At 37.0% G+C, this 20929-nt stretch overlaps 1 protein-coding gene across 8 annotated transcripts in view; it reads right to left on the reverse strand.

The window, feature by feature from the left end:
• Positions 1–15236, reverse strand: part of CLOCK (clock circadian regulator) — a 124307-nt gene extending 109071 nt beyond the window's left edge. For 7 of the 8 annotated variants that reach the window (XM_033106137.1, XM_033106136.1, XM_033106139.1 and 4 more), the window contains exons 1-2: positions 15079–15236; positions 13731–13812 (exon numbers count right to left, since the gene is read on the reverse strand). The gene's annotated coding sequence lies outside the window, so the exon portion shown is untranslated. Of the gene's footprint in view, positions 1–13730; positions 13813–14776; positions 14978–15078 lie in introns of those variants that run through there. The other variant, XM_033106140.1, reaches the window with a different exon arrangement.
• Positions 15237–20929: the final 5693 nt, after the last annotated feature.

Consider the following 20929-nt stretch of genomic DNA (forward strand, 5'->3'; position numbering starts at 1 on the left):
TATTATATAAGACCCGGTCTTATAGTAAAATAAGTTACTTGCTGATGAACAGTTATAGTAAGTAAGTTATAGTAAAATAAGACTAAGTCTTATTTTACTTATTTTACTATAAGACCGGGTCTTATATTAATTTTTGCTCCAAAAGACACATTAGAGCTGACTGACTGGCTAGATCTTATTTTCAGGGAAACACTGTATGAGGCTAGTAAGACTGAGAAACTGAATTTTAAACTGGTAGCTAGTGGCTACAATATTAGATGGGTAGCTCTGAATTATTTCTACCTTTAGGAATGTACTAAAGGTTTTTGTTATGATCCAGTTTTACAATCAATTTTTGTATATGTTCTGTAAGTCCTTGGAACGAAGATATTGTCTCTACTTGCAAAGTAGGATTCAGTTTACCCATCAAATTTTACTTATTAACTGGGATGTTTAGCTGTTCCATAGCCTTAGTTTTTTGTTTATTTGCTACAATATAAGAGAGAACCATTAAACCGTTCTACCAGAAAGGTTTTTCTGAATAAGTCTCCAGTATCTTTTTTGCCTTTTGAATATTAAGGCTTCATTATCTTATACAAATATTTGCTATTTATTCATTGTAAATTATAACCTTTACAGTCATAAAGTGCCCATGTTTTTGTCTCATTTAATTCTATCTTCTCTTTGTATTTTACATATAGTTGTTATTTTAATAAGGTTTTTATTTTTGTACTAGTAGATACTCTTACAATCATATCCACATATAACAAACTTATTAGTCTTCCATTCCTTCACATGCTATCTATCAGTTCTCTGCTATAAACTATGTTAAGAAATGTCTATTTTTCCTCCTCCCTTTCTTATCACTAGATTTCAACCAAAAACATGATTTTTCTAACTACTTACCTTTCTACTGTTAGGTATACTTCTGTTACAACAGTTGATTTTAAATGCTATTGACTCCTAGTTACTACATAGGAGGCAACTGGCACACTTGACACACTTATTCAAGTGCCCCTTTCTTTCCCCTTTCCTTCTGAAATTGTTAGTTGTTTCATTATTAAGGTACATAGCAGACTAAGGTCTGCTCAAAATATCGATTTCTCAATGAAGACTTCTCTGTCCACTCAGTTTAAAATTGTAAACCCCACCCTCCCCATCTCCACACTCGTATATTCCAAAGCCCTCCACTGATTTGTTTTTCTCCATAATACTAATGACTAGTACTAAGATATCTTTGACTCATTAGTTGCTCAACTGGTTTCCCCCAGTTGGAATGTAAACTCCTCAAGGGCAGAGCTTTTTGCCTATTGTGTTCAATGATGTAAAACATTAGCAACTAGAACAGTCCCTGGCATGTGGTAGAAACTCAGTAAGTACTTGCTGATGAACAGGACAAAGTCCTCTACTAAAAGTATATTCAAAAACTGAGAAAAATTAAGGCCTAAATGAATGCAGAGGTTTACTGTGTTTGCGGATCAGGACTCAGTATTGTTAAGATGTCTAATTCTCCCTAAAATGATCTGTAGGTTCAATCAACCGCAATCCCAGTAGCCATTTTTATATAAAGTGACAAATAAATTTTAAAATTTATATGAAATAAAGGGAACCTTAAAAAGCCAAAACAATTTTGAAAAAGAAGCCCAAAATTGGAGAACTTCTATTACCAGATTTAAAGCTACAGTGATCAAGCCACAAAAGTATTGATGTAATTAAGGATAGACATATAGTTCACTACATAAATTAGAAAGTTCAAAAGAACACTCATATTGTTAACTTATTTTTGACAAAAGTGACAAGGTAATTCAGTAGAGAAAAGATAACCTTTTCGCAACAAATGATGCTGAAATAACTGTATACCAAATAACTTTATACCACATATAAAAATTAATGACAGACGTAAACATAAAAGCTAAAACTATAAAACTTCTGTACTAAAACATAAGAGAAAATCTTTGAAGTAGACAAAATATTTCCTGGGACACAAAAAATACGAAGCGTGAAAGAACTGATAAACTGGATTTCATCAAAATTAAAAACTTCTCTTTAATTTTTAAAGACATGATTAATAAAATAAAAAGGGAAGCCATAGATTGGGAGGTAATTTTTCACAATTCTAATATCTGATATAGACCTCATATTAGAATATATTAAAGAAAAAAACCAAAACGTCTATATCTCAATAAGCAAAAAATCCAACTTTTTTAATAGGCAAAAGATTTGAGCAGATACTTCACAAAATAAAATATACAAATGACCAATAAGCACATGAAAATATGCTTAATATCATTAATCATTAGAGAAACGCGTATTAATATTACAATGAGATACACCATTACACACCCATTATAATGGCATTCGAAAACATTGACAAAAACAAGTGTTGACAAGAATGTAGAGCAACTGAAAACTTTCATACATTGTTGAAGGAAATCTAAAGTGTTACAACCACTTTAGAAAAGTTTGTCAGTCTTATAAAGTTACACATATACAAATTACCACACAACCCAGAAATTCCATTCCTACCGTGTTTCCCCGAAAATAAGACCTAGCTGGACAATCGGCTCTACTGCGTCTTTTGGAGCAAAAACTAATATAAGACCCAGTCTTATTTTACTATAATATAATACTATACTAATTTTACTATAAGACCGGGTCTTATATTAATTTTTGCTCCAAAAGTCGCATTAGAGCTGATTGTCCGGCTAGGTCTTATTTTCGGGGAAACAGGATAGGTGTTTGCCCAAGTGAAATGAACTCATGTCCACAAATGTTTAGCAGTTTTGTTCATAATAGGCAAAAACCAGGAACAATCCAACTAATAGTTATAAACAAATTATGCCATATTCCATACAATGGGATAGTATTTGGCAACAGAGACACACCACTGACACAGATGAGTCAAAAGCATTATACTAAATGCAAGCCAGACCCAGAAGAACACACACTGTATGGTCCCATTTATATCGTTGTAGAAAAGGCAATGCTGTATTAACAGAAAACAAATTAGTGGTTGTGATAATGTTTATAAGAATGTATACACTTGTCAAAATTCAATCTGTATACTTACATTGGGTGAACTTTAACAAATATAAATTACACCTCAATAAATCTGATTTTTTTTTTAATTTTTTTTTTTTTCAATTGGGAACAGTGTTTTTTTCTAGGGCCCATCAGCTCCAAGTCAAGTTGTTGCCCTTCAATCTAGTTGTGGAGGGCGCAGCTCAGTTCCAAGTCCAGTCGCCATTTTCAATCTTAGTTGCAGGGGGCACGGCCCACCATACCACATGGGAATTAAACAGGCAACCTTGTTGTTGAGAGCTCGCACTGTAACCAACTGAGCCATCCGGCTGGCCCTAAGTCTGATTTTTTAAAAGTACACTAGGTCAGGCAGCCAGGTGGCTCAGTGGTTGGAGCGCAGTGCTCATAACAACAAGGTCACCGGTTCAATTCCCACATGGGCCAGTGAGCTGCGCCCCCACAACTAAACTGAAAAACGACTTGACATGGAGCTGATAGGTCTGGGAAAAACACACTGTTCAACAATATTCCCCAATTAAAATACAATAAAATAAAATAAAATAAAATAAAATACACTATGTCAAACTAAAAAGTATAAAAGTATACTAGGTATACTAAAATCCAACTACCTATAATCTAAAGAGAAAAATACTTAACGTGAGATAGCTCATGAAAATTGAGTATTCTGCGCAGCTTTTAAAAATAGGGAGTCATCCACATCCAGTAAGATGGAATAGTTAGCAGCAGACTAATACTCTAGCTGAGAACTAGAAAAGCTAAATACATTACAAAAATCATATTTGTAAAGGCAGCAGAGAAATGAAGAAGCATGGGGAACAAGAAGGTCTAAAATTCCGAAGGGGAAATCTATTTTAAAGGTGTTTAGATGATCTACGGCTGTCTTTTCCCTGGGGGTATTTCCAGATTACTGGAGGCTGAAAATTGAAACATGGACTTGCTGCTAGGCATTGCTGCTAAGAACTGAGAAGCCAGTAGAGCTTCTGTTGTTCACACAGAGCAGGAGAAACAAAACTGGGAGACTGCAGTGACCTCATGCTCAAAGCTAATATCTCTCATAGGACATTTGCTTAATTTTAAAACTGTGCAGGGTAAGAGGCTAAATAATTAATTGAAAAACTTTGTAAAGCAAAGTGAAATTACCCACCTTTGGCTTTGCTAAGGAGACAAAGATCATCAAGCTCTGAATTGAAAGTCCTGGAAAACCACACCCTACAAATAAGGAAAGTAAGAGGAAGAGCACCACCAAACTACTAAAACTGCACCCAGCCTCCATATAAATTAAGGTGACTGGCTCCCTTTTCTACCTCCCTAAAAAAAAGGTGAACCCCCTCTAGCAGAACATACATGGCAATGCTTGCTTTATTTTGTTTTCTTTTTTTTAATTCACAATATCTGGCATTCAATCAAAAACTACAAAGCATAAACTAAACAATCAACCAACTTGACCTAATTGACATTTGTTGGGTGGAAAACACTCCACCCAACAACAACAGAATACACATTCTTTTCAAGTGCATATAGAACATTTACCAAGATAGACCATACTCTGGGCCATAAAACAAGTTACAATAAATTTAAAAGGTTCCAAATCATATAAAGTACGTTCTTCTTTCATCACAACAGGGTTGACTTAAAAATAACAGAATGATCACTGGGAAATCCTCAAATAATTTTAACTAAATAACACACTTCTAAATAATCTATAGGCCAAAGAAGACATCAACAAGGAAATAAAGTATTTTGAACTGGATGAAAATGACACAGTGAATGCTGTGTCATGTCACAGTGAATGCTGCTGCCAAGTACCATCCAAAGGAAAGGCAGGGATCTTCAATACGTAAAGCGGCACTTCAAACCTTAGTAACAGTGTGTGACAAGTTTCAATCTGTTCGGTGCAGTCAGTCAGGTGTGAGCTATGGTTGAGAGAAGGTGTGTTTTAAAGTGTGCCATAAATCATCCTCCATCATGACAATGCTCCGTGTCACACATCACTTCTGGTATATGGCAATTTCTGTCAATTAAAAACATTGCGGTGTGTCCTCATCCACCTTATTCACAGGATCTGGCACCATGAGACTTCTGGCTCTTCCCCAAAGTCAAAATGACCATGAAAGGTAAATGTTTTGAATCAATTCAGGGCATCAAGGCAGCCACAACAGTGCAATTAAAGACACTCTCAAAAGAGGACTTCCAGAACTGCTTCAAAAAGTGGCAAGAATAATGGGAAAAATGTGTTTGAAGTGAGAGGTAGTATTTTGAGGGGGTTTCATGGCAATGTGTCTTTTGTAATCACTTTTTTTATTTAAACATTCACCATATGTTTGGTCTCAACTTGTATATGTAAAATTTGTAAGTGGTACATACAAGAAAATGAAAAGCACACCTCTATTAGAGGGGGAAAAATATCACAACTACCTCAGCTTCTGCCTTAAGAAAATATAAAAAGAAAAACAAAATCCAAAGTAAGTTGAAAAAAAGGAAATATAGATGGAGTAGAAATAAATAAAAAACAGGAAAACTAGAGTAAATCTGTTAAACCAAAAGCCAATTCTTTGAGAACCTTAATAAAGTTAATCTCTAGTTAGACGGATCAGGAAAAAAAGAAGATACAAATTACCAATAGTAAGAATGATATCGAATCTCTACAGATTATAGATATTAGATTCACTACAGATTCTAAAGCATTTAGAGCATAAGAGAATATTATAAATTTTACTAATAAATTCAATAATTTAGATGAAGTGGACAAGTTCCTTGAAAAACTTAGCACACAAGTGAAGAGATAAAAACCAAACAACCACATGACCAATAACCAATAGGAAAAACAATATAAGTAAACCAATGGATGATACAGATACTGAAATTCATAGACAAGCACGTAAATTACTAGAATCATAGAATCAGTTAAAGAGAAACACAGTCTATTAAAAAAATCTATAAAATAGGATCAAATGCACGTTCTAAAACTCAATGTTACAATGTAAAATTAAGAACACAATAGATTGGGTGGCTGGATGGCTCAGTTGGTTAGAGCACGAGCTCTCAACAAGGTTGCCCATTCAATTCCCACATGGAACGGTGGGCTGTGCCTCCTGCAACTAAAGACTGAAAATGGCAACTGGACTTGGAGCTGAGCTGTGCCCTCCACAACTAGATTGAAGGACAACTACTTGGAGATGATGGGCCCTGGAGAAACACACTGTCCCCAAAATTTCCTCAAAAAAATATTTTAAAAAAAGAACACAATAGATTTGCTTGGCCAGAAAGAGAAGGCAGTTTTGGTATACTGGAAAATAGAGCATTAGAAGATACCCAAAGTATAGAGAGAGAAAAAAATTTAAGAGACACATGGAACATGATCATTGGGTATAATATTTAAATTCAAATCCATAAAGGAGAGATAATTGAAGAGATAATGACAGAGAATTTCCCAAAATGAAAAGCCATCAAGCTATAGATTCAAAAAGCTCTATGAACATAAAGCAAGATACTTACAAAGAAAACTATAGTTCAACACGTCATAGTCAAACTTTCAAAAACAAACAAACAAGCAAAAACTAAAAAACCTTAAGATAAAAGAGAAAGTCCTAAAATGCCAAAAGAAAAATAGGACATCTTTCTCAGCAAGACTATAAACTGATACATTACCTTCAATAAGACTGGTAGCTGACTTCAACAGAAAGCCAGAAGACAATAAAACATTTTCAAAATGTAAAAAGATAGTAACTACCAACTTAGAATTCTATACCCAGTAACAGTATTATTCAAAAAAAGGTGATTTTTTTTTTGCTTGTCTGAAAATATTAAGATGTTTTCAGACAAGAAAAAAACTGGAAAAATTCACTGTCAGTAGGCCAGTATTAAAATACACATTAAAGGAAGCTACTCAGACAGAAGGAAAATTATCCCAGACAGAAACAAAGAAATGCAAGAAAGAAGAGCGTTGGAAAGGGCAAATAGGAACAAAAATTCACTGTCCAAAACCATACTAATAATGTATTCTAGAGTTTAAAATATGTATAAATAAGATGCAGAATAATACAGAAAGACAGGAGTAGTAGTTAAAGTATAAGAAACTGGAATTATTGGGGAAATGGTAAAATGTAGTAATCTGTATTATACTAGTAAATCAAGTGTGCTTGTTGTAACCTCTGAAATAACCACTAAAGATATACTGAAATAATATATAACTAACAAGTTAACAGTGAGGAAAAACAGAATAGTTTGATTAACACAAAACAAAGGGATAAAAAGGAATGCAAAACAGAAGACTCAAAGAGAAGTCAAAGTAGATGATAGTTACAAATTCAACTATTATCAGGAAAAATATAAATGAACTAAATATAAATACTTGAAGTAAAAGACCAAAACTAGATTAAAATAATGAAAATCTGTATTTATTCACAAGCAAAGATCAAAAAACATGAGAAAAAGTTTACAAAATTATACATATTCCACTTCCTATAAAACTGTAACATGTACACACAAACACACACCTTAGAATATGCTGAAAAATAGGTCAACAGGCTTATCCCTAAGATTTTATGTGATTTTCTTTGTAGTTTTTGGTACTTTAACTCTTTTTCAAGGAGCAAGGCTCATTTTTATGAAAGCCACAAAACTACTGTCCAAAGAAAAAAATCAGTTACAAATTTTAGTAATAATCAGCTCCAACAAAGTAACAGACTTACAGAAAAATAGAAGAATGTGATCAAGTCTAAAAAACGAAGATAATGTAAACTTATTTCACACAGTAAACTCTACTGGTGAAACCAGTAGACTCATAATTACAAATTATATTACCACCATTTCTGATGGAGATAAAAAAAAAAAATCACGCAATAGTTGGAAATAGTTTTTTCCATTAACTAATGTTTCCTTTTTCTTGCTTCTAATAAAAATTTGTGAAATTTCTATTGAATAATATAAGTTAAAGTTGTAAAATAAAGTTTAAGTCCTCTTTTAATTTGTGGGGTTTTTCATTTTAATTCATGGGACATTTCCTAAATAACTTCTTCTAATATTATTTCAACTAAAATTTAAGTTTTAACATAAACGAAAACTAGTCATCAGTTTTGTGAATCAAAACTTTACTTGGCAAAGGGATTTCAAAAAAACACACAGTTATCATGCATCCTGGAAACGTATTCTAGTAACTTTTTCAAGTCACATAAAAAGGTCAAATACTCCCAAACTCTCTATGTAAATACAAAACTCTAAGCAACTTATTTAAATACATTTAAATTGGGACACCCCCCTACAACAAAAGGACAAAGGCCATGTTTGATACACACTATGAAAGTAACAAAACAACGTAACAACATTTATTGAACACTTAACCATGTGACATTCATTATTCTAAGTAATTTGCACGTATTGTCTCATCTAATCCTCATATAATATTATGAACTACAATTATCCTCATTTTATAAGTGAGAAATTGAGGTGATATTTGTCCAAGGTCATACAAGCAGTGCAGCAAGGATGTGAATGTCAAGCAGCTAGCTCCAGAGCCCTACACTCTTAATCACCACACCATGCTATAAATGTAAGTAATTTAGACCTTGTTAAGGTAGTTTGCTGTCTCTGTTATTAAGTTTCAGACAATAAATAATAAGTTTTATTTAGAATAAAACTGGATATTTTAAGTCTCATCATGTCACTGAGAATAAACAGAATAAACATCAAAAACTTTTCTCATGACAAAAGAAAAAAGTAAAAGGCAATAACTATCATAAGTAATATCCATAAATACCTGAGAAAATGTGTAACTTCCAAAAATAGACAACAGAAGACATTAAAAACGACTGTATTAAACTTTAAATCATATCTATTTTTTCTCAAAAATAGTTTAACAGTAACAGTTTTTCTCCCCAGTTTTGAACTGGAGGAAACAGCTACCTAGGAGTTGAATAAAATGTCGCAGAAATCCTACTATATAAAATGAAATCTTTCAGTGATAAAGGATTCTTTGTGGAATTTACATTTTATTTTTAAGGAAGTGTTTTGGAGCAATCGAAAGAACTCTCCGTTGAACTTAAACTATTGTAAAAAATGTTACATCTCAAATTTTGAGTGCAGACTGCTTCATAGACTCCTACCTTACTTAGAAGGCTTGTTCAAGAGCACTGTATTCCAAATGATTCATGCTCATGAAATGCTAAGTTAATTTAATATAATTCAAAGTGAAACATACTTTAGAAAAAATATATACCATTATAAAAACCTTGGATTCATTATTATGGGTCAATTGAATTTATCACATACTTATGGCTTAATTTTTTCAACAAAATGCATAAAATTTCTGTTTAATCTAGATATTAATGCCAATTCAGTATCATTCTACTTGAATTCTAATTCTTCTGAATATTATCCTATTGAAATTTTTTTCAAGTATCAACTCTACATGATTACTAATGCCGTCCTTTCTAAAAGTGACACCATTCTTTATTTTAATAACTGAAAAGTGTCCAACAGAAAAAAAAAACAGCAAATACTTGAAAAATCATTACACAAACACAGATGAGAATACTGCATAGCTATTAAAAATAATCCTGCTATACAAAAACACTGACATAAAAATGTTCAAGATTCACTGTTAAATAGAATAGTCTGCACCACAGTGGATGCATTATGAGCCCATTTTATAACATCATGTGTCTCTAAGAGTATGTATACTTATATAACGACTGAACAAAATGCAGGAAGAAAATACTCTTGAAGGTTAACAATAGCATCTCCTCGTGGTGGGATTTTCAGCGATATTTTAAAATTTTAATTCAAGTTTTTCTGTTTCCCAAGTTTTCTACATTTTCTACATGTATTTTTGTAACAGTACGGGAGGGAGGAGAGATTAAGAAAGACAGACATTTACATTAAAGCTATATTTTAACACAAGTGATAAACTCTTAGCTAGGCATATGGTTTAATCCTCAAAGGTACAACCCCATTTGTGTTTTTTGGTTTTTTTGCCTTTTTTTTTTTTAAATACAAAACCTTTGATGATGAATCAACCTACATTTTAATCTTCCACTATTTTGGGTGAGAATTAACAATTAAAGTATCTGATTAAGAAACTCTGAAAAAGACGGGAATTTTTGTCACACTATTTGACCTTATTAATGTAAAAATAAAAATAAAATTTCTTTAAAAAAAGGTAAATCACATTCTAAACTGTATCCTGTAAGTCAAAAGCAATTCATAAAAACTTATTTTTACAACTGATATCTTTCTGTGGACTTCGAAGACTTAATAACCAGAATTACATCTTTGTAATATACACACCTGCAATAAGTAATAACTCAGAGTTGACACTAACGAGATAGAATTGGGGTTAATTTAACATTTGTATAATCGAAAACATGGAGAAAACCAATACCTTATCCACCTAATTTACAGAAGTTACACCTAACAAAGCTATAAAAATGACTAACAAATGGCTGTAAAGCAACCTATAAATATAAATGCCATTATAATAATTATAGTCATTTAGTAAGATTTAATTGCTCTGATTAAATGATTCTATAAATGATTCATACAACTACATCTAGAATTTTAGACTCACAAAAGGAGAAAATGCAATGCCTACAAGAAACTACATCTAATTTTTTTTTTTTACTTTATACATCTGCAAAGAATTGGAAAGAAATGGACGCAAATAATAAAAGGTAGTTTTGCTATAATGTAGAACTTTGATTTTTCACCATGTTTGTTTTCAGTTTAAAATATTTAAAATAAAATATTTTATTTGACACAGCACCGTAAGTTAAAATGTGGGGGAGAAGGTACATTAAATATGTGCTTTGAAGACAGGAACTGTAATAGAAAGAAACGATTTGCTTTTAATACTAACACTGCCTAACATATTAGACGGTAGATAATAGTTGAATAACAGAATTTCCTAACTTACTATTTCTAACAATCCTGAAACTTGTTATAATTATCAAATAAAACATCATACAGCCCTTTCTAATGGGATAGACTAAAAACAAAACAACTATCAATTATTCTCATACGTGTAAATGCCTGCTATAAGGATGCAACTTAACTCCCTCACTTTGTAAGAGCTAAGATTTCAGCTTTCTGAATCTGTCCTATCCTTTCTGAACTATTTCAAAGGTAGAATGATATACTCTCCCTCCAAACCCCATGTATGCAAAAATAAAAGTGGAAATACTCTCACCCTTACAAACCTTATGTATGTTTTTGTTCTGGAATTTATCATATCTTAATTTATCATATCTTATGTTATAATCATTATGTAGATGCTTATTTAACCATATCTAGATTTCAAACCCACTGAGGGCAAGCTCATCAATTATATCCATCTTTCTATGCATCTCACATAGTTTAGATTAAGACTCTGAGATTTCTGTACACTCTATCACCTCAAAAGAATTAAGCTTGTAAAATCTTTGCAGCTTGGTTTAAAGAAAAAAAAGAAACCCTCTAAACTATTAGAAAGGTACTGTTCTCTCTGCAGGGAGAATGGGAGGGGTGGGGATACCCATACCACTTGTCTGCTGTCAGTTAAGCACAAACTAGAGCAAAAGACCTGCCTCTCCCTTTTCCCCTTCAATGGCTGGATTCCTTCCAAGTCAATCAATGTCTTTTAGTTAAGGACAGAGTTTGCCTAGGTTCACTTCAGAGAATCTGGAGGGGCTGATGTAATCTAGAGGGCTTTCCAGTGGTCTGCAACTACAGGAGAATAAAATCGAAGTTTAACCTGTGAGCTACTACTGACCAGGTGAAAACTCTAGCACCTGGTCAGAGTGCATGTGGACTCTACAATCCTATAAAAGCCATGGAATCCAAATTGTCTGCTGAATTCAATCTATACCAGATAAAGCTCATACCAGTGAGATCTCACTGCAAACTCTGTAAATGTACCCCAAACTGACTGACTCCTCAAAAGTGAAAGCATGAGTATTGTCCTAAGGTGTGAATTACATGTTAAACTTTCTGACAGATTCCAGATCATTTCCCTGTCCTGTGATAGCAACATAGCCTACAGTAGAGGCAAATGGGCAGAGCAGACGATCCATCAAGACAGTTCAATTTTCAAGACTGAAAAGTCTGTTTGTAAACGCACAGTAAAAGATATAGAAAGCTATACAACAGTGTTAACAGCAGTTATCTCTGGGGAGGAATGTGAGACAGAAGTAGAAGTGTGCAAAGGTTTTCACTTATTATATGCACGGAAAAATAAATGCCATTTTGCAAAAGTTTGGCTCCTAGAGACCAACAGATCAAACAGAAATAACACAATTATCCTATCCTACAAAATAAAAAAGGAATACTTGTAAAAGAACAAAAATGCCCATAGCAACTGTCACTCAACACTCAACTGCTCAACACTCACTACTTTGATTATACAACGTTAGCCACCTGAGGGAATTTGAGTACCCTCTCCCCAAATTATATACACTCTAATAACCCCCTTTTCAAATTTAACCTAATTAAAAAGGTTAGGCTGGCAGAGCTAAAAAATCTTAACATAGTGTTTACAACAATCCATAACTCAAAAAAATTGGGTTTTTTTTGCACCAACAGTTTTATTTTATTTTTATTTTTCATAAGAAACACACACACACAAAAATATACATTTCACTGTGATTCATATCTGATTTCCTTATGAGAAAAAAGTTTCCCAATCTGAAAAGCAAACTACCTGGACAATAAATTCCATGATTATTTTAATGTAGTGCTTATATCGTCCAACTGTTTGTCATGACAAATTTGGGGTTTAAAAAAGTAAAATTTTATACAACTCTAACTCCTAGAAAAAAAGAGGAAGAGGGAGGAGGCAAAGACTATAATCTGAAAACAGTATAATCAAGCCATAATGCCCAATGTAAATAATGTCATTAAATTCCTTAGCAAAGTAAAATATGACTAAATATCTTTAAAAGTTAAATTTGCCTATGTCTTCAGTATTTTAAAAACTAATGTATAAATAACCAAACATCCTAAACTTTCAATTTTGGTTCATTTTCCTAAAAATTATTGAAAATGGCCAAAAGCATCATACACTAGGGAAGAGACAAACAGACAAAATCCACAGAGCACATAATTTTGGAGGGATTTTTGTTTCATCCAGTTTATGAATCTATAATATAGTCACAAATATTGTAAAAACAGAGTGTACATCTCATTTCCAACCCTCCCCTCCTGAGGCTACTACTTCTCCCTCTGCCCCATAGTTATTCGTTTTCCACTATCTTCCCAGAGTTCCTTTATACCTAGAAAAATAAACACAAGTTCATATTCCACTCCTCCCCTTTACCACATATAGTAGTACATCATTCACACTGTCCTACACCTTGTTTTTTTCATTTTATAACATTACTTTGGAGATCTTTCCACGTCAATACACACACAGCTTCCTCATTCTTTTTTTCATAGCTGATCATGATTAGTTAGTTCTCTCACAACTTTCATCTGCCTTCTTCAGGCTAATCTTTAATGACATTCTATCAGGTCCATACTTAACACCTGAATTAGTTTCTTCCCCCGCCGACAAGATTTTAAAACAACCTAGATTTAAGGTGTCCCAAAGGATAACTTTCAGAAAAAGCAAGCATTATCCAAATTATATCCTTTTTAGAACATTTGTTTTCGACCAGGTGGAGGGAAACAACCCGCAATTTTCTCCTCTTATCACTTAAAATAAAGCTACAAATCAGAATGCAATCTTCAAGTTAAATTACCTTTTTTGATTTGGGGGATCAATGTAATAGTCAAATCAACAATGACTGCAAAAGTTTCTTTATTTCTTGTGCTTTTCTTTCACTGTAAAAGAAAAACATTGATTTAAAAAAAAATAAAAAGGCTAAAGAGCCCTCAAGACGCATAGTGGCATTCTAATAACAAGAAACCACCACCAGATTCTCATCCGCCAGGTCAGAGGCCAAGGCTTTTATCTTTCGGGATTCTGTTCACTATTATCAACAGGACGACTTCTACCCTGACAAAAACACACTCAAGAATATAAACTCTGCGGTACTACGTGTTGGAAATTACACTCCAGGAGCCACAGCGTCTGGACCAGCTAGAGAGACTCTGCTTCGCCGGAAGAAAGAGATCTAGGAAAGCCAGCCGCGGAGGTGACAGGGAGCTGGGGAGGCGCGGGGTCACGAAGGAAGAAAAACCCGCGTCGCGCAGGGAGCCCTCGAACCCGCGCAGTCGCTTGAGCCGGAGGCACGGAGCCGCGCGCTCCCCGGAGACCGAGCCCGGGAACCAAGACCACTAACGGAACCAGACCAAGAGCGGCGGCCGCCGCCGCTCGGACCGCGGACTGCGGTGCGCGGGTCCGGCGCCGGGAGGGCGGGGGTTCCCCGGAGGAGCTGGCCGCCCCGGCGCCCCATTGGGCGCCGCTCCAAACGTGCCCAAGTTGTGACAGGAATAAAGTGGGTCACAAGGCCTAGCGGGTCTCCAGCAACAGCCCTTTCGGCACCGGGTCTCCTTTCGGCATCGTTTTTCCTGCCGCTCTGTCGCGGAATCAGCCCCAGTCTCGGGGCGCGCACCAGCCACCCAGCCCCGTCATGCACCCCAATCCCGCCCCTGCCCCGCAGGTAACCCCAGCTGCCCCGAAGGGCCCCTCAGTCAGGGCGGGCCTCCGCCCCAACTCCCAGGAAAAGACATTGTGGCCACAGTCAAAACTTGGGCTTCAGCTCCCGCCTTCCTCTCCTTTGGCCGCCGCCCCCCAGCCCCACACACACCGCCCCCCGCTCCCTCCCCTACCCCGCGCCCTCACCGTGTGGCTGGCGGCGGCTCCGGCTTCTTCCCTCCCCCACCCCGGAGTCCGGCTGCGGTGACTCGGAACCACTAACCCGGCTGTGTCCAGGAGACACTGCGGCTGCCAGCACGAGCAGCACCTGGGGCACTGAATGGCGCCCCCAACCCACCCCCAAAATATTCACCGCTACTGCTGCCCGCTCCTCCTCCCCCTCCCTTCCCTTCCCCTCCTCCACCGGCACCGGGAGCACGCATGCGCCGCTGAGGCAAGCCTACCAGCGGACGTCAGGCCCCGGGCCCACCCGGTGAAGCACCACTCACCGGGAGCGCGCACGCGTCGGCAGCCAGATTTCCTTTGCGCTCTGGCTTTCGGGGGTTTCCTTTTTTAAGCCGGTAGCCGCAAGCCTTGTCTGTGATTGCGCTCCTTGCCGGCGCATGCGTCGTCAGTGACCCCCGCGGGCTCCGACAGCCGGCGCTCGGCGTTCGCCCCTCCCCTCACTCTCCCTTTCCCCGGCGCGCGTCTCGGTGCGCATGCGACTTGCCCCGTTAGGCAGCGCAGAGCGGCGGTGGGGATCCCTGGCCGTGGAGGAGACTCCCTCTCCCTTGGGGTGCATGTTTGCACCGTCAGCGGATGCTGCGGGAGAAAAACCGGGATCTCCCCGGTGCCCCCTTCCCCGCACCAGTTACTGGAAAGCCGGGGAGAGGCGGGGCCTGGTCGGCTGGAGGGTGCGGCCGATCTGGGGAACGTTAGCGTTTGGTGGGGGCGGCTTTGGCTTTCACCCTCCGTGCGGGGAGCGAGGAGGAGGGGGAAGAGCTTCCTGCCGGATGAGCGATCCGAAGGCCAAAAGGGAACTTCTCTCCCTTGAAAAGTAAATCACTTTGCCTATGTCAGGGAAGATTTTTCGGGTGTTCGCAGGGGAAGGATTTTTTTCCCCCGTCCAGCGGCATCACTCGCATTTCCTCTGCTGGGGCTGGGAGAGAGAGGATGCGAAGGTGTCTGGACCCTCCAGAGAGACAGCCTTTCCCCCAATCTTGGAGGATCACGGCTTGGGTCGCTTCTTATTGGTAGCGAGGCCTTGGGAGACAGGACGTGCTCCCTTGGCTGGAGGGAGGCAAAAGTGGTCAGGATAGTATAATGGGAGATGAGGGATGAAGTGGGAATAAAGCAGGATCCTAATTTGCGCGGCTTCCCGTGTTAAGAAAGCGTGAATACTTCCTGCTTATCTTGGGAAATTACTCCTCTTGATGCTTAAAACACACTTGGTCCTATGGGAAAGCACATTTCAGTAGTTGTAAGTTATGGGAAAATAAGTCTTTACAGTCCCAATTCCTAGTACTTTCCTGTTTTAATGAATGTCCTTTTGATTTTAAATAAAAGCCATGTTCTTGTTTCGAAAAATAACTTTCAGCTACAAAATCTTCCCTTCGAGGTAACAGTCACCTCAGTAAACATGACAAATTCTTGCTGTGTGCACAGAGGAAAAAAAAAATCAACATTGAGGGACTTACTCAGATCCCTGATCTTTCACCTGAGGATTTTTCTGGTTGAGAGTGGGAAAGCAAGATTTGTTAACTCCATCATATAGGAGAAGGAATTTTAGCACACATTTTTGCCTGCTCAGCATTCAGTCCCTATTCTGATAATTTCCTTTGGAGAACTAGCCTTTTTTCATTCTCAATCCATATGGCTGAGGCAGGACTCCAGGGAAAAGCATATTTGCCTTCCTCTGCCTTAGGCTGGAGTTAACAAGACGGGCTCGCCAATGGATTTAAGTCTGGAAAATGGAGGCCTGAAGCCATCTTTCCACTCAGATTCTCAGAAAGAAGGCAACATGGAAAAATGCAGATTCAAAGGTGGAGATTGGCCTGGAGACATGTTTGATACCCTAAATCCAATGTGGACTAGATAACTCTGGAAATTTCGTTAAATTAGTTGATAAATTCATGTGTTTGTATTATTGCTTAAACCAGTGAGAAGTTTTCTGTCACTTGGAATCCCGAATCCTGATACTTGTAGCAAGAGGTGAGGTTAATTATACTGATAAGGTAGATTGTATCCAGACAAGTGGGTTTAAGTGCTTTTGCTAGGATGTGGATGTTTGGATTTTATTCTAGAGAAAGTGATCCTTCCTCATATTCTACATCATCTAGAACGCATTATCTTCAGAAATACCTTTGCCCTTTTTAATGGTTCCATTGTACTCTTAGTCACTAGGATCAAATCATGTTCATCTTTGACTCCTTCCTCTCATTTTCTATATTTAATCATTTACCAAGACCTGTTGATAATCCTCTTGTTTTTCTGCTCAGTCCTCTGCAACTGCTTGAACATTTCCCACGGTTCAGTTCACAACTTACCCTTTCTCCCCATATTTTTTCTAGGACAAAAACTGTATCAGATATTTGTAATATCTTTTCTAACTTACAGATTCCACTTTTCTCTAAAACAAAAATCCTGCCTTTCATAGATCCTATATTTGTTCCCCAGCCTAAATCCTCTCCTTAAACACAATTTATTCAATTCAAATATTCTGTTCATTCTTTCCTGTATGCCTAGTTATTATTTAAACAGCATTTCCAACTCTCTTCCCAACTGGCTTCCTGAGTTTCTCAAATACCTTGGATGCCCCCCCCCTCAATCTATTCTTCACAGAGCAGCAAGAATATTCTTTTGAAAATATAAATGAAACCACATTCCTACTTAAAACACTTTGTTTCCCATTACATCTAAATTCCTAATCATGGACATGATACCCTGTTTGAGCTAGCTTCTGCGGCCTCTCCAACTTCGTGTCCTACCATTTCTCCTCTTCCCATAACACTCCCAACCCAGAAATTTCAATTCCTTGCTAATCTCTCTCTGTTCTCAGGCTCTGACATACGCTGTGCCATTACCTAGACCACCCTCTTCTCTTTTCTCATGGTTGGCTCCTCCTCAATCTTCATGTCTCAAAGCTCTAACTACCCTAGTTAAGTAGGTCTCCCTCCCACCTCTCCCCTGCCCACCCCCCTCCATGTAGGAATAACCCACAGTTATTCTCTATTATTGTGCTTACTGTTTCCTCCATAATATTATAACATTAAATTACACACATATTTGCTTCTGATCGACTATCTTCACCACCACGATGAACTCCAGGAGGCAGGAACCATACGTTTTGTTCACCACTGTATATGCAACATCCATTTTACCCCTGAGATAAATGAATGAATGGATGAGATGAGATGAAAGGTAGAAATGCTAGAAGATTTTTAGGGTCATCCTTATATCCAAAATTATGATTGTAGGCAGATCTTGTCAAGAGGCAGCCTTACTAATGAGTATTAAAGTACGAAAGAGAGAAAAACTGAAATCAGTAAAATATGATGTACTAGTACTGTGTTAGTCATTGAGTATTTGAGGACTCACAAGAACACGTAATACTATAATAGACACTGCTAACACCTATATAAGAGGATATTGAGTGAGGTCCAAAATAGGGGACAAAGAACATGAAGTACTTGCCTTCTAAATAGCTGCCAACATTTGGGGCCAGTTCCCTACTTCTTTAGTCAGGACAAAAGCTGAACAAAACTGGACCTACCATAGTCAAAACCTCCAAACCCCACTCTCAGGCCATATAAGCACAACACTTCGGATGAGAGATTCATTGAAGCCATGTTTTATTAAGTTCCTAGAGAGTACTGTGGCTTTTCCTTTCCTATTTATCCCCACCCCACTCCAAGTTAAGTAAATAGAATCAGTTAGAGAAACTGGAGGTGAGAGACTGACATCTCATCCATTGGCAGATTTTTTGATATGCCCTGCGTCTCCATGAACAGGAAGATAGAGACTTTGAGGGAAACAGCTGGCCCAGGAGTGGACTGAACAAAGCAATTTGCACTCCTACAATTTGGCATGGCAAGGATGTGTACGTTTCTCCTGGGTCCATTGATTCTGTAGAAAGTGCCATCCAGGTTTGAACCATCTTGACACCTAAGGAGGAAAGAAATTTTAGCAACCAAAGGTTAGGTGTGCTTCTGAAAGTGGGAACTGAGAGAGAATAAAAGAGAGCTGCAGACTGATCTCCCATGTCAAGGAACTGTGCAAGGGAGAGGTTGCCTCAGAGTTTCTAGAACTCAATGCTCAATGTGCCCATTAACGAGTGAACATTTAGAAACAGTACGGATTGTACTTAACCAGTGAAAGGAAACTTACCCTTTCTTCCTTAATTTCCTTCCCAGTCCCTTCCCCAAACCAGAAGGAATGGGCCTTGAAAAGAGAGGGAAAGAACTGGTTAAAAATAAACCCCATCTTCTGTCTTAAAGGTTCCTGAGTCACAAGTTCAGCCAGAAGCTTCCTTGGAACTAAGATTGGAGTTTTAAAGCAGGCAGACTGAATAACCAAGAGTGTGGTGGAAGAGTTAAAGAATATGTCTTTAAGAGATTTGCTGCCCATTGCTGCTTAATCACCTAAGAAACTCATTAAAGCAAAAATTCCAGTTCAGTTAGTCTAGGATGGGGCCAGAGAGTCTGCATTTCTAACAAGTTCCTTGGGGCTGCTGCTGATTCTGGGACCACACTTTGACAAGCAAGGCCCTAGAAAGTAGGGAAGGGAGTTCCAACAGAGGTCGTTTGGCAGCAAGGAACAGAGAAAAATATTAGGTAGGAACATATGAAATACCATTTTTGTAGGTCAAAAACAGTTGAATACTGACAATTTCAAAAAACCTTTTAAGTTGGTATCCCATCAAATAAAAAAAATTAATAAAGCAGGAAGCAATATAAAATATTGAATAATTCTTCCACATTCTGACAAATATTTGTACCCTAGTTAAATGAAAATGTATAAATGAAGTAGCATATGGAGGCAGTGCCGACCTATGTTGGCAGATATGAATACTTGCTAGAAGAATGTGTGTGTGTGTGTGTGTGTGTGTGTATACTCACATACGCGTGTGCGTGTGTTCACTTATCATTTGAAAAAGGCTGGGGCTGGAATCAACCAGCCACCTCTAACATACTATAATTTTATGATTTAGCTTGTGGATAAAAACACTGCCACCTGGTGGATTTGAGTTAAAAGGAAAATATGTATCTCTTTATTCAGGCATCTTAAATACTATTAGTCGTACTTCCTCTGTTAATTTTAACTTAACAAAGAAAATAAATATGTATTATGTATACACTAAACAAAGAATTACGTTTAGGGGGAACTTTTGCAGTTGGTTTCAATTGGAGGGGAAAATAATGTTCACATTTTATGCATCAGGTGGCATTAAAGTTACATTTTAACTTTATGATTATATGGCTTTTTTCCTTTCATTTCCACAACTGTTTTATCCTGAATAGGAATTTATCCATCCATTTGTTAAAGAGAATATTCCAGGAGTTGGACCAGTATAAGTAATTATTTCTCTCATATGTGTGAATAATGCTAAAATAAAGACCATTGTGTACAACTCCCAACTTGCCTTCCGTTCATCTTAAGATGTATATTTTCAAAAGCCCATTTTTGCTATCTCAAAAGAAAGAGGTCTTTCCAAACTTACATCATTGGATTTTATCTTACCTGGTGAATAAATTATCATTACATTACCCAAATCTGTATTTAACTTTTCTTTTACTTCATCATTCTGTGCAGACTCTATGATCCTTACCCACCTCAGAAAGCAGCAAAGAGCGTTTTCCTTGATTCCATGTTAAACTGCCTCAATTCTTACTAATGTATTTTTGTAATCTGATCATTTAAAGTCAGTCTAGATTTTCTCACAAGCATCAGCAAACAACTGTAACCAGAAAGATGGGTCATCAATATGAACAAAGTAGAAGAATAAAATCTGTTATTGAACTATCACTTGCTAGATTTACCAGCCTTTTCTCTAAAAATGGTGTTCATCATTAAGCCAAGATAAAATATCTTGCAGGTCTTCTGCAGTATCCTAATATTGTATGTTTTCTCATGATGAATTATTCTGATTACTATTAAAACACAGGTAAGCCTCACAATATATTTTTCTCACTTCTCATAATTTAGAAACTTAAATGTCATACAGTTCTAATGATTCTATAGTCTATTAGTGAGAATATTTATTAATTTTCTAACTTAATAGAACTATTAAAATAATAATCAGTGGAGATGTTTCATATGTACTTTTCCTCAAATTGCACATTTACATTGTGTGCAATTAAT

This window comes from Rhinolophus ferrumequinum, chromosome 5 (assembly GCF_004115265.2).
Source record: "Rhinolophus ferrumequinum isolate MPI-CBG mRhiFer1 chromosome 5, mRhiFer1_v1.p, whole genome shotgun sequence".
Lineage (NCBI taxonomy): Eukaryota > Metazoa > Chordata > Mammalia > Chiroptera > Rhinolophidae > Rhinolophus > Rhinolophus ferrumequinum.